General features: G+C 33.8%; 1 protein-coding gene across 8 annotated transcripts in view; it reads right to left on the bottom strand.

Annotated features, from left to right (window-relative positions):
- Positions 1–2,854, bottom strand: part of LOC149541730 (protein HESO1-like) — a 72,221-nt gene extending 69,367 nt beyond the window's left edge. For 5 of the 8 annotated variants that reach the window (XR_016355368.1, XR_016355367.1, XM_089796856.1 and 2 more), the window contains exon 1: positions 2,577–2,854. The gene's annotated coding sequence lies outside the window, so the exon portion shown is untranslated. The remainder of the gene's footprint in view (positions 1–2,576) is intronic. The other 3 variants (XM_089796853.1, XM_089796855.1, XM_089796854.1) reach the window with 2 other exon arrangements.
- Between the last annotated feature and the right edge of the window lie 14,535 nt (positions 2,855–17,389).

Raw genomic sequence — 17,389 nt, 5'->3', positions numbered from 1 at the left:
CAAGGCCTTCAAGGGTAAAATGGATCATCAAAAAATGAGGGATCAATGGTTTTCTAAACTTCCTATAAACCAATAAACCAAAACCTTTTTTTAAACTTCTTTTTGGCTACAGGCTTATTGAAATAAAAATAAACAGCCCTTTTTGTATCATTCTACAAAATGAGAACTTGAACCCTAGTTTCTTGATGGACATAGATTGGAGCCAATTATTTGTAGAACCTAGAGGGCATTCTGGAATGATCCAAAACAACATGAAACAATGCTACATCCTTAAAGCCTAATTCTCACTTTGTTTAATTCTTGAGCCATTTCAGAATCAGGCCCAATTGAAAAGGTCATGTCAACAGAACACTACCTATGGGTCCTCCATCAGTTGGGAGAGTCTAAGATGTGCTTTTAGCCGCAACAAAAATAGCCCCAGACAATGCCTTCTAGCAACCCTCAAGCACGGTTTTGAATGACATATTTTCACCACTAGCCAAATTCATTGACCAATAGAGTCAAGATGGAATAGGGCCATCTCCCATCACAAACACGAAAGGGAGGGAGGAGGGGTACAATAAATGCAGACAAGGGGGCACGTCATAACTAACTCTACATGGAAGAGCGATTGCTCCCTTGTGTGAAATCGGTCCTCACCTTGAAAATCACCACAGGTTGTCAATTCACAATTTTTGTTGTTGATAATACAATTGAGTTGATATTTGGTGTTAAATTATAGTAGCTTCGGTCAGACCAATCTAAGTATGAAAATCCAATCAATGAGGTCATACCCTTCTCTTAGATCGAACTGTATAATTCTGATCATAACCAATTTATGTGCTTCATAGATCAATTAAATGGAGACTATATATATATAGGATCGAGTTAATGATCCTCTTCAGTATGATTGGAGACCTTATTACATATAAGATAACCAATAATTATTGGTTTATTGCAACCTGTTAATGTATAATTAGACCCAATTACCAAAGGGTTTGTTTGACAAATTACTAATTAGTCACAACTGGTGTCTCTTCAAACAGACACATACATTTAATAGACATGACTGTTCCTTTCGTATGCCTCCTGACGGATATTTATATGCAAATCGATCTTGAGAATAAACTATTGAAATCAATAAATGGTTCTATCTCTGCACTACAACATTAGATCAGACATCAAGTAAAAATTGCAGTAAGATTTATCTGTCTCAAATGAATAGTTATTGATCCATATCTGTTGTGACTGATTACTGTCTGCTAAACATAGTTTAAACCAGTAATGATTAAATTGAAAATAAGCAATATCACAGTATGATATAAATTTACCAGTACGTTTACATTTGGCAGCTAGGTTCTTCCTCAAAAGCTCAATCACATTGTATATGTTTTGTTGTGGCGTACTGATTCTTTTTGTGTTTAAAACTATATATCATTTCCATTTACACCTATTCTCTTAATTTAAGTGTGCAAGTTTATCAAGATTCCTTTTACAATTAGAATTCATGTTAATAGATGGAGATATGAAATATCCACCTTGATTACAGATCTCACCCTACGGCATGCAACTCCATGTTTCAACATTTCATAACTTTTTGTGCTAACTCCCAATGTCATTTCCTATATTTTCCCACTGATTTATTCTCAAGTTTCCCATTATTTCAACAAAAAAATTTCATAATTTCCAAATTCCAACCTGAGTCATTCCCATTTCTAAAACTTCCAATAACTTCTTTCTAATTCTTATTGAATACATGAGATTTTTATTTCATAAAATGCCACAAGACCAAGGTTATGATAGGAAGTAGAAATCGTCTCATTAATCACTGTACCAATAAAAATTGGACTAATCTCTCACGTCTAAAAGAATGGACTCAATTTATTAGCAATGATGGATACTCTCTAGAGTTGATAGTAGCATTTTCATCTTTTAGTGCTAAAGGAACACACCATTGAGCTCGAGTCACGCTTTGCTAAGTAACACATCCAACAATTTTCAGTTCAGCCAAAGTTTTCTTGGGACTTCCACCTAGCCTTTACAATGGCCTTCCAATTCTCTAAATGACCAATATTGATGGTATTTACGGTGCCATGCACATTGCTAAGTTGGATAACATAACTAAAAACATTTCATATAATTTCCGGGAATTGTGACACCCATTCAAGGAATTTCGGTCACATAGCCAAGCTGGTTAAACAAAAATGCCTTCCGAACAACAAAAATTTATTCTTCCACAAACATGCATAAAAAAAATTAAAACTAGCTTGTTTTATCTACGGTTTCTAGAAGCAATGTAAAACAAACGAAAACACGTCTCTCTGCGAATTGTAAATAGCTAGTTCGATTTATGAGATCCAAGTAATTTTTCCCTCCTCTACATAAAAAGCAATGCTAAAACCTTTAAATTTGATTAAAAATTACTGAGCCAAAAATGAAATATTGAAATTACTGATAAGACAAAGCAGATCCCCAGCATTTTATTAAGTCAGATACACTTTAAAAATCTAGCCAACAAAAAATTTAAAACAGGCAGAAATACAGCAGCCATTGTTTATACAAAAGTTTGAAAGGAAAACCACTGATCTTCAAAATACATTTACAGAAATTTTTCCCCGATCGTTGTTTAAAAGATCTTCAAAACATGCTTCGGCGCTCCTCCTCCCGGCAATCTTGTAGCTTTTCGCTCTTTTTTTTTTCCCTTGGATCGTTTCCTATTTGAGGGGCTGGGAAAGACGGATTTTGACTTCGAAATATTTTTTGCCATTTGCTTGTGTTTTTTATACGTGGCCAATTTCTTCTCCCATCAATTCGATAAAATGCTCTCTTTGTCAAACAGGCTAAACCCAGACCTCGATTTTGTTGCTGCAAGTGTTTCTGTTTTTATTTTTCCTAAAAGCTTATAGGCAAATTCAATTTGCTCCAATATTCAATTAACTTCACAATTTAAAAAATTATTTATTTGCATTGTGATTGGTTTAAATCAATTTGTATTATACCTTTTTCAGAATTACTTTCTCCATCTTGCATAATTTTCAAAAAACATTACTAGATATTAAATTTTGAATATATTTTTTCTTACTCTAAATAGATATACAAATATAATATAATAAATGTGTAAATATAATATATTAAATGTGTAATTTCACTTTATATAAACTAGAGTATTATTGTAATATTATATTAAATATCTTTATTATTGTTATTTAATATACTTGTTTTAGAATTAGAGAAACAAGGGAATTAAAAATCTATTAATTAATATTCAATTACGTTCTCTATTTTGTTTTTAAATTTGATTAATTTAATAATTGAAAGTTTTTGCCTCAAATTTGATGTAGACATTTGTAAACTAAAATTAAACTCAATAGAATATATATATATATATATATATATATATATATATATATATATATATATATATATATATATATATATATATATATATATATATATATATATATATATATATATATCTTAATAATATAATATTTCTCACGAGGATGACCCCACAACGTGATGGTGAAGTCACGAGCCTTGTGATATGAGATCTAGTGTTCGATTCTTGGTAGGGTTGATTTTGTGATGTGCAGGTGGGATCATTAAGGCCAAAGATTTTTCCTCTGCCCTTGTGTGTTCATTAGTGGCCTGTTCATATGCGCAATGTGTTGTAGGTGTCAGTGTGGAATACAGAGGTCCACAATCATTTGACGATGTTTCCCCCATGTCATGGTGTGTTTAGTGGTCCCTAATTGGAGTTGGAGTGATAAAGGGTTTCATGTGCTTCAAGGGGTACACCGTAAATTATTCAAGAGTTATAAGGTGTATAGTGGCAGTCATTTTGGGAGTCATAAGGAGTGATCTGAGGAGTTTGGATTGATAAGGTGAAGTTGTATGGGGAGATAAGGAGGATAGAGTGATTTGGAGCCGAAGTGATAAGAGTTTAAGAGATATAAGGTGTTTGGCATAGGGGTTGTGGACGCCATAAATAGAATGTTGATAAAATATGAGGATGCGGCCCCTCAAAAAATGTGGCCTCACTGGTTTAAAGCTCCAATCAAAAGCAATTATCGACCAAAATATATATAATATTTCTCACCTCTTTGTAGTAACAAATTTTAAATTTTTTTTGGTCGGTAATAAGTTTATATTTATTGATGTAATAAGATTTTACATAAATACAAAAGGGTCCAACATCTCTATCTTGGAGGACCATCATATTCACTATGCCTTGATTCTTCTTATACTACCATTACATAGAAACCTCTTTGATAGGCTTATACATTTTTAATGAGCACACCCAAAAACTTATGAATTCACTAAACCTGATATATAGGTCATGATTTCCTTAGCATGGTTGGGCTAGACAAACTTCCATAGTGGCGACAAAATTTACTTTGTTTACAAACCACTGCTCAAAAATTGTTATATCAACTTTTAGAGCCCTTCAAACTTCCTTTGCTCTAACATCCACTTCATACGCCTTTCATTCCAGAAAAACATGGCATCGTATTTGAAGCTACGTTCCTATGTTGGTAGCAAAAAGGCATCCCTTGCTATCATCCTTTCTACAAAAAGGGATCACACCATCTTTCGCAAAATTGAGTGCCCTCTATCACTTTTAAACTCTATGGATTTTCCTTGCAGACTGTTTTTTCCTTGGGATAATAGTAGGAACTGCAGCCTTCCTATGTTGTTCATGAAAAAATAGAATTGTGGCCTTCAGGGTTACCCATGCATGACGGTGCTTATTTATGTAAGCATCTTTATCAACCTGCAGTCGTGGCCAGTTGACAAAAGGGAAAATCCCTTTCTCCCTCCCTTCACCTTCATCTTCATAGCCTTCACTAAAATCAAAGGCCCACCTCGGATGTGCCCATTCCAGCAGTGACTCCATTTTCGAGATTAAAGCTTTTTCAAAAAGTGCCTTCATTACCCAAGCAACATTCTAGTTATGGTCGCCAACTTGTAAACCCCATGCCATCAACATTGCGGCAATATCCACTTGCACCTTCCAACGGTGATCTGCCTCTTGGAAAAGAGGACCTAAGGTTTCTTGCATCGTGCATATAACTTTTGTTGAAGGACATGTCACTATTTGTCTGAGATGTCTATCTGCCACCTTCCCAAACAAGGCTTTTTGTTGCTTCTCCATTTTGAAGGTAAATGTCAGCTCCATTAATGCTTTCAATCGCTCTTTTTAAATTTTGAGTTGTGCATTGAAAAATTGCCCATCCCTCCTATTAAAGAGTTGTTCACATGCTTCAAATAGAATCAGCTCTGTCTTGATTTAAAGCGTCGACATTCATTTTATTAAGATGCCTTTGTTCGCACGTTTTTCACTTCCAACCCAAGTCGAAAGGACCAATTATGCCTTCATCACCCTTTTATAACAATTATGTCCTTGGGAGTCTTTTCATTTAATGATTCCCACATTAAATAATCATTGAGTCGAGTGATTCAAATCCACCCCAAAATCTGAATACTCTATCCTCACCAAATCATCATTTAAGGTGGTCGCCCATTTTTGATAAAGTGTCTGCCTCAATATTTCCTTCACGTTTGATATGGGTAATCTTGAAATCTTCAAAATTACTTAATTCTTGCACAATTAGATCAATTACTATTTGGAGATGTCATGCATTAATTTACAATTTTGATATTGCCTGCACCACTATAAGGGAATCACCTTCTAAATGTAGTTTTTTTATCCCCTCCTTTATGGCTAACCTTACTACTAATAGAGCTACTTGACACTCTGTTATGTTATTGGTGCCCATGGGTAGATTTTTGGCTCCTTTCAATAAAATGTGGCCTGCACACTCTCTCAAAACAATCCCAACACCTGAAGCCCCTAGATTACCACTCACAGCTCCATCAAATTTTGCTTTGACCCATCCTACCAAAGGAGCTCTCCATTTTGTCCTTCCAAACTTCAACTTTTTCGTAAAATCACCAATACACCTGAGGGGGAGTTACATCTAATCCCTAGCCATGAGGATTGTAACTCACTATCCTCTTTTGTACAAGGGATCTGCATCGCTTGCCTTCTTGTAGTAGAGGCCCTTACTATCTCCTCTATAGCATTAATAATCTTACTTAAACATCTTCTCAAAGTCTCTTTTTCTTCTTGAAAAATTCCTCTATTGTGTTCCTTCCATAATTCCCATATAATCAGTGAAGGTGCAACTAACCATATGCTTGAGAGAGTAGTTTTGTTTTCCTCCCTTGGTCATCCATCAAACACCTCCTTAACATTTTGGGCTCTCGGCCCCTACCATCTCAATTTGAAACATTTCCTTGCATACTTACATTGAACCAAAAGGTGATCTAGTGTTTCCTCATTTTTCTCACATAAAGGGCATCTTGACAGTCTTATTATGCCTATTTTCTTTAGCCTTTCAGCAATTAAAATTCTACCATTGTACGCCAACATGTAAAGGCTCCTACCTTGGGTAGTGTGTCCTTATTCCAACAGAGATCTTTTGAAGTGAAATCTTCACTGTTTGTTTTAACTAGAATTTTATAACCAAGTTTGATTGAATAATTACCTAAAAGGGATCCACACCAAATGACTTTATCCTACTTTGTGCTCAAGAGCAATCTTCTTTCCTCTAAGATGCTCTTCATTTGTTGCTTTTGTTGTTCTGTCAACTCCTCCCTTGAAAAATCCTTCCAACACCATTCCTTCCCTTCCAAACCTTCCTTCTCTATCACATAATCTAAATCTAACACAAATTCCCCCCGTCTTACTTTAAAGTAGGCTTTTAGCTCGTTAAAGTTTTCATCACACTCCAAAACTTTATGACCATTCCAAGAATCCTCCTAGAATTTTGCTTGTTTCCCATCCCCAATACACCAAGAAATATGCTTCACAATAATCTGCCTGCAGGAGAGCATAATATTTTGTATTGCTAACCCTCTCGGTGGATCTCGCACTGTAAAAATCCCATGGCTATCATTTGAATCTAAATATTTTCCTTTAAATACTCTCACCTAGTAGAGTTGTGGGTTTTCATACATTGCCCATATTATTTTAGCTCCCACACTTTATTCATAAGTTGCTAATTTATGATTCCCGCTCCACCCTTATCCTTGGGTCTGCATATATTTTCCCATGCTAATAAGGGTATTTTATCCCCTTCATTTGACCAATTCCAAAAGAACTTTCTCATTTTTTGCTCCAAAATTCGGACAACTTTCTTGGGGATATCTAAGCACATCATTGCAAACACTAGCATGGCTAAGATTACTATTTGTAGCATTACGATTCTGCCTGCCGGAGAAAACCATTTACCTTTCCATCCTTCCATCTTCTTATGACATTTATCTATCAAATTATTCTAGAGGTTTGCTTTATTTCTACCATGAAAAAAAGGAATCCCTAAATACTTACTTGTCATCAGTCTAATTTTTATATTCATGATTCTGTGAATTCTAACCTTGACATATTGTGGAGTGTTGAAGCAAAATAACTCTAATTTATTCCAATTGATGATCTACCCTGAAATTCTTCCATAAAGTTATAAAGTTTGCTTCATAGCTTTAGCTTCCAAAATATTTGATGTTCCTGCTAGAAAAGTGTCATCTACAAATTGTAAATGTGTTAGGGCTTCCACTGCTTCTATAATTTTAATCTCATTCCACAACCCCTATTCCCACTGCCTATTGATTAACCTACCGAAAACCTCTACCATTATAATAAAGAGAAAAGGGGATAGGGGATCCCCTTGTTGGATATCTTTCTCTTGTTCAAAAAACATTGAGGGTTTCCATTTATCAAAACTAAGAAATGAGGGGTGAATATGCAACTTTCCACACATTGCACCCATTCCTATCCAAATCCAAACCTCCTCAACACACTCAGCAAGAAGCATCTATCTACTTCATCATAGGCACACTTTATGTCTAGTTTTACCATTAGATTTTGTGTTTTTGAAGCTTAAATTGTGTGGACTGCTTCATGTGCAACAACAACTCCCTAAAAAATGGATCTACCTAGCAAGAAACCACTCTGTTCTACTAAAATAATCGAGCTTAAAACATGTTTAAGTCTATTAGCCATGACCTCAGAGATAATCTTAAATATTGTGTTACATAAAGATATTGGTCTGAAGTCTTCAAAGTCATTTGTGTGCCTTTTTTTGGCACTGGAGCAATGAAAGTGTTATTAAAGTCTTTCAAAATGAAGCCTCCCTACCTTGATTCTTCAACCACTTCTCACAATTCTTTTTGAAAAATAAACCCCAATTTTTGAAAAAACATAGTTGGAAAACCATCAAGGCCTAGTGCTTTATCCCCACCTAGACCCTTCAAAGCTTCAAGTACTTCACACTCCGTGACTAGGGCCATTAATTTTTTGTTTTGAGCCTCCATGATCATGGCCGAGATAACACTCAAGACCTCTTCCACCTCATTAGGGTTTTTTCTACCTGTTGTTTCTTTTGAGAGAAAAAATTTACTGCCTCTAAATTTATCCCCTCACTATCTTGGATGAGAACCCCCTCTAGATTTTGAATCTCAAAAATTTTATTTGTTGCCCTTCTAGTTTTCACTGAATTATGAAAAAAATATGGGTTTCTATCACCCTCTTTTAATCATACTTCCCTTGATTTCTATCTCCAAAAGGTTTCTTCTTTGGTAAGACACTCATCTAAATCTCTTCTCAAGACTTTCTCTTCCTTATAATCCTCTTCAAACATGCCATGTTCAATGACTCAAAGGCTTAAAGTTTTTAATTTCTCCTCTATATCCAATTTCTTATCAAATATATTACCAAAGTGCTCTATATTCCAAATCTTTAATTGATCCTTAATAAATTGTAGTTTTTTGAAAAAGATGAAAGCTTTGTTACCTTTTCTTGCTGGAGCTTTATTCCACCATTCAATGATCAAATCTGCAAAACCTTCTATTTTCAACCACATAGCTTCAAAATTGAAAGGGCATCTATCCAGAGTTTTTTCATCTTGAATCCTCAAATAGATAGGGAAATGATCTGATCCATGAAAGGGGAGAATTTTTGCAGAGCATAACCAATTTGCCTCCACCCAGTTGCCTACCACAAAGAATATATCTAACTTTTCTGCTATATGCAAAAAACCTTCTCTTCTATTAGTCCATGTGAAATCACCTTTCTTGAAATGAATTTCCATCAAGCTACTATCATTTACAAAGTTGTTGAAATCTCATTGACTTTCTAAGCTTCATCCTTTACCACCTTTTTTGTCTTTTGGGTTCAAGATTGCATTAAAGTCCCCTTCTAGAATTGCCACCTCATTGTCTATTCCTTGTAATTCTCCTACTCTAGTCTACCATAAGGTCCTTTTCTGAGCACTATTATTTGGACCATATATATTTATCACTAAAAAGGAATAGTGTATTTGTTTATCATAGATTTTAACCCATTGGCAGTTTGTGTCAAGATGGGTAACAGTTACCTCTAAAAGATCTGACAGCCATAAAATAGCCATACCCCTCGAGGCACCCTAAGCCCATGTTAGTAGGCATTCCCATCTTCTAAAGTTATTCTTAAACATTGCAAAATCCTTCTCCTTTATCTTTGTTTCTTGTAAAAGCACCAAATCTAGTTTCGATTGATCAATACATCTTTTGATCAATCGTATCTTGTCAAAGGCATTGCATCCCCTGACATTCCATGATAGGGTTTTTATGGCTTTCGAGAAAAGGCTAAACCTTTTCTTGATCTTAAAATTTTTGATTGACTTGTTGTATTGTCTGTCAATTCTAGCTTTATCTTGATAGATTTAAGTCCTCTCTTCTTTTTACTCCCTACATTTGGTTTCTATTTTACAAAGCATGTTTGCTCAATAGATCTTTCATCGAATCCAATAAACCTAAGTCATTTAGGTTTTCCTCCCCATCAAGCTCCTCCTGAGTTGATTCCCCTACATCCCTCATGTTGCAACTTTCAAAAGCTTCCCCAAATGGATCATATAGGTTTAGACTTGGGGAGACCTCTATATCTTATAGATGTTATTACTCTCTGCTTGTATTATCACATCCCATTGTGCTTGCAACACCAAGGGTGCCTCCATGATTGTTCCTGAAGTATCTCTAGAGTATGCATCTAGGTTTGATGATAGACTCTTATCTTCATGACTTCCAATCACAAGGATTTTTGAGGGAGTATCGTTTACCTTTTCTAACATAGATGTATTCTTCTGTAGGTCCATGACTTCCTTTTGCAGATTAAATCCCTCTTGTCCTTGCCATTGTTCCATAGGATTTTCTTTGACCACTTGAGTAGAAACCTCATTATCCCCCTATTCTCTCTCCTTAATCACCTTAAAAAAATTCTCCATAATAGTTGTTGTCCTATTTGTGTTTAAGCTCTCTTGTTGCTTGTTGAGTTCCTTAGAGGGGTTTTGTTCCTTTAAGCTTTTTTCCATATCTCTTTGGCATTCCCTCAATTCAAGCTCATCCAATAGTTTGTCAGCTTCTAGTCCCTTCCCTTTTAAGTGTATGCTATTATGTCTCACCTCTTTGGAAATCAAACTTTCCTCCCCTTCCCATACTTTAATTGGTTGTTTCCACACTCCTTTATCCATGCATAAGGTCACAAAGTCTGGGATAGGGTTTCCTTCCTTCATGTTTATAAGAACCCTTGGGTGTGAGGATGAGTCCTTTAAGTTTAAAACTTCCTCTACTTTGATAAAAGTCCCTATCATATTCCTGATCTGTGCTAAAACCTCCTCCTCGCAATATTCCACAAGAAAATTATAGAGGTTTATCCAGATAGGAAAAACCTTCAACTTTTCTTTGACTTGATCAAAATTTGGCTCCCATTCTTTCATATATATTCCTTGACCTTCTAAAAATTAAGGGCCCTTGTTTAGGATGTCTATTTTATTAGCTTATCTAGGAGCAATTCCCATATAAACCATTTTTTAGGGTTTTTAACCTACATTCCTTTCCCCAAATCGCTTTACACCCCATTCTTATCATAGTTACAGAAGGCCATGGACTGAGCCATTTGAAAAAGAAAGCTTTTTCCTGTAGCTCTATGATAGTTTCTTGCCATTTTGCATTGTTAATTTGAATGGAAGACGTTACCTCATAGGTGATGTGATCATCTATTTTTTGGGGAGGATCTACAGTTGATGTTGTCTCCTTTGCCTTTGCCTGGTGATGTTGCTTTGGTCTGTAAAACTTGTGAGCTATTTTTGTAAAGTAGAATCTATCAATCTTTGTGTAGATTAGTTTTTTCCCCTACACCTGTTTTCCCCATTTCCTCTCATTCCCCCATTTTTGTCTATTCCTTTGTGGTTGGATGAAATGATCATGTTTTTGTGAAAAAGGGTAGGGTTCTCTGGTTAATGGTTTGCTCATATATATTCAAAGGTCAACAATTTTTGCTATGCAGCCCATAAGACCATCCTTCATGCTAGTTGAAGTCTAAATGTGCATTTTCTCGCCATTGGTCCTTTCCTGGCCAAGTTGCAGGTAACTTGTTCTATCCAAAACATCAAAAATACCACTGCAATGCAAAAACCAACCATAACTACTAAAGTAACTATTGATCTGTTCATAGATAAAACGTATTCAAAAAACCACCCATTTATATAGTTATGTTATGTTTAGTGTTGTAATCATTATTACCATTTTATTTGTTTAAAATGAACATTCTTGTTGGTGAAGCTTGGTAGACACATCTTTTTTTGAAAGGCAATGAGTTAGTTATCTTTTCTATAAAGGTTAGGTTGATTATTTTTTCCCTCCACCAATAGGGAAAAGACATAGGTGTCATTTTTATGTGTGATAGCAATTATATTTCTCCATCTTAATATTTAACTCTTATTTTTGTAGCTAAAAGAAAATATGAATCTTTTATTATTTGATATTCCTATATATTATGCTAGAACATTTCTAGTTTATATACCAATTGAAAAGAGGAAAGGTTAGAACTCATAATATCTTTATTATAACTATTTATTTTTCTCGCATCCCTATAATTCAAGTGCTCTATATCTGCTCAAAGGAAAGATCTATTTTTGTTCAAGGAAACATATTCCAAAACCTATTGGTTGAATTGCTTATTTTCTTAATTACCCACCAATTCAAAATTAATAATCATTCATTTTATTCTAAATTTATCATATAATTTTTAGTATTAGGATATATCAGCTTTCCAAACAAAAAGTGTGTTTCAAAAATTAGCAAATCATTACAAAAATGTACAAATAGGATAATAGAAACCTCTCATACCACATTCCTAACATCATTTTAATACATCACGATGGTATAATTCATCAATATGGATTATGTATTGTGGTGTATTTGTCTAAAATAATTTAGATATTTGGTATATTAAATTTATTTTAATCAAATTTTATAAATAAAAAAATTTAAATACTACTTCTAAACTCTTAAGTACTATAACTTTCATTTTTATCAAAATATCATTCTAATAACAATTACAATTAGTACTATAAAGGCAAGTGCACCTACTACATGACACTTATTCCAACTTTTGAATGGCACAATTATGAGAAGGTATAAAATCTTATAAATTGACATATTACATTTTTTTAAAATATTGTATGCCTGATATTGAGATTATTAATAAACAAAATCTGAATTATAGTTAATATATAGTAGCATTTGCACTAAAAGAAGATGCAATAGTTAGGTTGATAGTAATATATAATAGGTAACTGAATCTTAATTGATGATTGAAAATGCTTCTTGATAGCTTATAATATTGATCCTTTATGGACTTTTGACTTTTGTTAAGGTATGTTGGGTTCATTTGCTAATGAAAAGAATGCTCAAAGTGTGGTGAGTTATATTCTTATCTTATTGGTGGAAAGATGAGGTTGTATCTTATTAAGGGGTTGGGGATGTTTAGGGGTCTCCTTTGCTTCTCCCTATGCCTACCCTTGGTTTTGGGATTAAAGTTCTTTGTCTTTTGTATATTGGTAATGAGAGTTGTTGCCAATATTGATTTTCTTTTGCTTTTACTTCTTCTTTTTTGTGCCTTTTGTTTTAATTGGATTCAACTGGAAGGGAGTTGTATTTTACAATAGGACAATATTACTATTAATTATATATCAAATAATTTAAAGTCCCAATAATAAGGGTCTTCAAATTATTAGGTTGTTCAGAGGGACGATTGGAATTCTTGGGATTCTCCAATTGCACCAAAAATACTATCATCACTTAACGCAATTCAAGTCAGGCCTAGTTGGTCCCCCAAATTAATAGAGATGGTGTGTTTTGGTTGGGACCCTGACACATTTTAGGGTGCTCATGGTTGGGGCAGGGCATCTGCACAATGCACGAATTCAAGTGTGCAAGATGACATAGACTATGGTTGAAACCAAGACAAGATGAATTTAAATGCCAAGGTAAGTAGGGGTCTATATGGATGTGATGATATGGAGGAGTGAACAGTGCAATGAATTTTTATTTTTTGTTTTTTGTTTGATAACTTGTAAATTTGAGCATCGGATGTGATGGTATTTTGTTTTTGTAAATTGGAAGCGTATTCATGGGAGGTAGTTGCTACTCCTTAATGTTTTCATGATATGCTTTTAATGGTGCTCATAAATGTATCTATGAAAACTATACCGATGTAATTAAAAGGGATGATGTTGGGTTTTCTTACTGATTCTTTCCCAGTTAACCTATTTTGAATCAAATTTATTTATAAATATTATAGTGGCTTGCCACTTTTTCCTTTAAAAAAAAAAACATTTACTTTTTAATTAACTACTCAAAAATGTTACAATAGCATATTGAGGGGATGTTTAATTTTTGTGACATTTTTAACTTCATGGAATTGAAATAAGTGACCACTTAAATATTAATGGTATTATAAAAGCTAGACCTATAATGATATTTTTGTGGCACATCTCCTCCTTTTCTAAATTAATTCTTTGATTAATTAGAAGGATAAGACAAAGTCAAAGAAGCATTAGAAGAGTCACATCTGAATGCATTTTCCTCTAAGACTTATGTTCGATAGATATAACATTTGCAAACAAGATTGGGAATATAACATCATAATAAAGACAAGTATTGATGAGTATTCTAAGGAGAAAATAATATTTATAATTAATTTTGGTAATTTCTCTTAATAAAAAGAACACAAAAAAATTAGCTTAATCACCTGCTATCATTATTACCTTATCTATTTATCTACCAAAATAATGGTAATCTTAAGAATATTTTTATACAAAAACACTTTCATGCTTTACACATGAGTGAGTAAAATCATGACATATTGAATATAATCACTCTAAGTACATAATTATTTAATGTATGGGGAAATAATTTGGTTAGAAAATAAATAATATCTATATAATCCAACAAGAGATGTGAAGCATCACAATTCCTGCCATATGTTTAGTTATTGTTTTATTGTGAAGGGAGGGAAGAGGAGGTTGGTGTTAAGTAAGAACTAGGGAAGATGTAGGAGGTTGAGATGTATTTAAAGAAGATTTGCTTTCATTAATAGTTTAGTAAGAGTTTGTGTAGTATACTAATGCAAGGTGATGGTAGGAGTAAGATGAAATAAACCTAACTTAAAACTACTAACACCCCTACTAAGAGTTACACACACAAGCTTTACTCATACAAATCAATGGAGACCACAAAAGCCATATGCAATAGATCAATTGTGTAATTATTTCACTTCATATATAAAGAAAATATTCTTGACTCTGAGGCCTTTCAATTGTGACCTTATAGAAAGAAAAATACAAAATCAGAGTCCAAGCTCACCTCTTCTATCTTCTTCGCTCTAAGATGATCATTTCCTACTTCTAACCAAGCTTCATTTATAGCCAATCAAGCCACAAGTCAATTAGTCGGGAATTTAAATACATTATAGATCCAAACTTGGAAGAATAGACCAAACCCAAGAAAAGGACACAATAAGCTCATGGGCTATTAAGGATAGGTCCACACACAAGTTAGGAGTCAACTCCCAATTGTAGAAGATGACAAGGTATCATAGGAAACTGTGCCAGAAGAAGCACCTCACTGGATGAAAACTGCAAGAAATAGAGACTACAAAGAACAACACAGAACTCAAAGAATATGAAAGATTATCATACATACACTTAGGACAAGAATCTAGGACAGGTCTTCAATATGATATCAACTACACACAACTTGAAACCAAAAGCAACAATGAGTACTTTGTGAACAACTGACTAGTACAAAAAATAAGAAATATTTTTGGTTGATGCAAGATTGCTCAAAGATCCAAGATGCTCCTACATCAGACACTTGGGGTTAATAAAGAATTGATGTCCACATCAGGTATTCCTAATATTATGACATGAATCAAAAATATCCAACTCAACTTGTGTAATCCATGAATTGTCTTCAACTAGTTTGTTCTTCCACTGAACTAAGTATTCCATGTAGTCTTTTCCTCTGGTACTTTTTCTTATTCTACTATTTAAGATCTTCTCAATGACGTATGTCTTCTTCTTAAGATAGTTCAAGTTATCTTTTAATTCCTTGTCTACCTCAAAGTACTGAAAGATGTCCACAATGTTGAATATAGGTGAAATATCTATGTCTTTAGGTAGTTCAACTCCAAAAGCATTTTTGCTATCAACCTTTCTCAGAATCTTACAAGGACCAAATTTCTTTTTCTTTAGCTTATTGTATGTACCAACAAGAAATTTGGTCTTCTTCAAATGAATCATCACTTTATCTCCTACCTCAAAAGATTTATGTCTTCTCCCTTTATCTACTCTTTGTTTATGTCCAAGGTTAGTATTCTCTAGATTATTTCTTACTTCATCATGCAAAGTCTTCATGAAATTTTCAAATTCTTCAGCTTCAACAATTCTCTTTCTCTTAATAGTCAAATCCCTTAATTCAGTAGCGCCTTTAGGATTCAATCCATTAACAAACTCAAAAGGTGTCTTCTTGGTGCTTATATCCACAAGATTATTGTATGAAAACTTTCTTGTGCTAGAATAAAATCCTGATTACCAGGTTTATCCCCAACCAAACATCTCAACAAGTTACCCAAACTTTTGTTCACAATCTTAGTTTGTCAATATGTTTACAAATGAAATGTAGAACTATATGTCAACTTTCTATTCAACTTCTTCCAAAGTGTCCTCTAGAAATAACCAGTAAACTTAGTATCTTTGTGTGAAACAATAGTATTAGGAAAACCATGCAATCTTACCACTTCCTTAAATAATAACTCAGTCACATGTACTACATTAGATGTCTTATTACAATGTATGAAATTAGCCCTCTTTGAAAATCTATCAACCACTACCAAAATAGAATTATTGATTCTTTGAGTTCTAGGAAAACCAAGAACAAAGTCCATGTTGATATCTTCCCAAGGCTTACTAGGTACAGGCAATGGTGAACACAATCCTAAATTCTGACTAGTTCCTATTTTTGTTTATACATTTTGCATCTTCTAACCAAACTCTGCGCATCCTTATAAATATGTTACCAAAAGTACCTATCAAAAATAAATTTACTATTTTATCAATCCCAAAGTATCTTGCAAGTCCACCACTATTTTTTCCTTCATGATGTTATATCACATAGATCCTCTAAGTATGCACAACTGAACTCCCTTAAACAACATGTCTTCCTAAATGAAATAATCAGTCTACTTACCTCTTACCATATAATATTTACAAGCTCTCCAAGATTTTGCAAAATCAAGATCAATTTTATGCAAGTACTTTAAATTATCAAACTAAGTACCTCAACTCTCATTTTTGCCAGCAAATTCCTTCATCTCAAAGCATCAACGACTTTATTTGACTATCTACTCTTATGCTTTAATGAAAAAGAAAATTTATGCAAATACTCAACCCACTTCATGTGTCTCTGATTCAACTTATTGTGACTTCCCAAATATTGCAAAGCTTTATGGTCAGTGTACAACACAAAATCTTTAGGTATCAAATAATGTCTCCATTTCTTCAAACCTTGAACAATAGCATAGAATTCATGATCATAAATTGAATATTTTATCTCATCACCATTCAACTTCTCACTAAAGAAAGATATGGGTCTTCCTTCTTGACTCAATACAACTCCAATAACACTTCCACTAGCATCACATCAACTTGAAAAACTTTATGGAAATCAGGCAACACAAGTGTAGGAAATTCTGCTACTTTTTGATTCAATGTTTCAAAACTTCTATGTGCTCCATGTGTTCACTTGAAATTCCTCTTATCCCCTCTTATCATTTATGTCATAGCATTACCTAGTAAATTGAAATTTGTTATAAACTTCCTATAGAAACTTACCAATCCATGAAATGATCTAACTTCCCCAACATTCTCAAGTGTAAGCCAATCAAGAATAACATTTATCTTTTTAGGATCCATCCTCAAACCTTCAGCTAAAATTACAAAACCAAGATACACAATCTCTTCCTTCATGA

This window comes from Cupressus sempervirens, chromosome 8 (genome assembly GCF_028749045.1).
Source record: "Cupressus sempervirens isolate cs-2001-9-10 chromosome 8, ASM2874904v1, whole genome shotgun sequence".
In the NCBI taxonomy this organism is placed as follows: Eukaryota; Viridiplantae; Streptophyta; class Pinopsida; order Cupressales; family Cupressaceae; genus Cupressus; species Cupressus sempervirens.
This window is presented reverse-complemented; position numbering and strand designations above follow the sequence as displayed.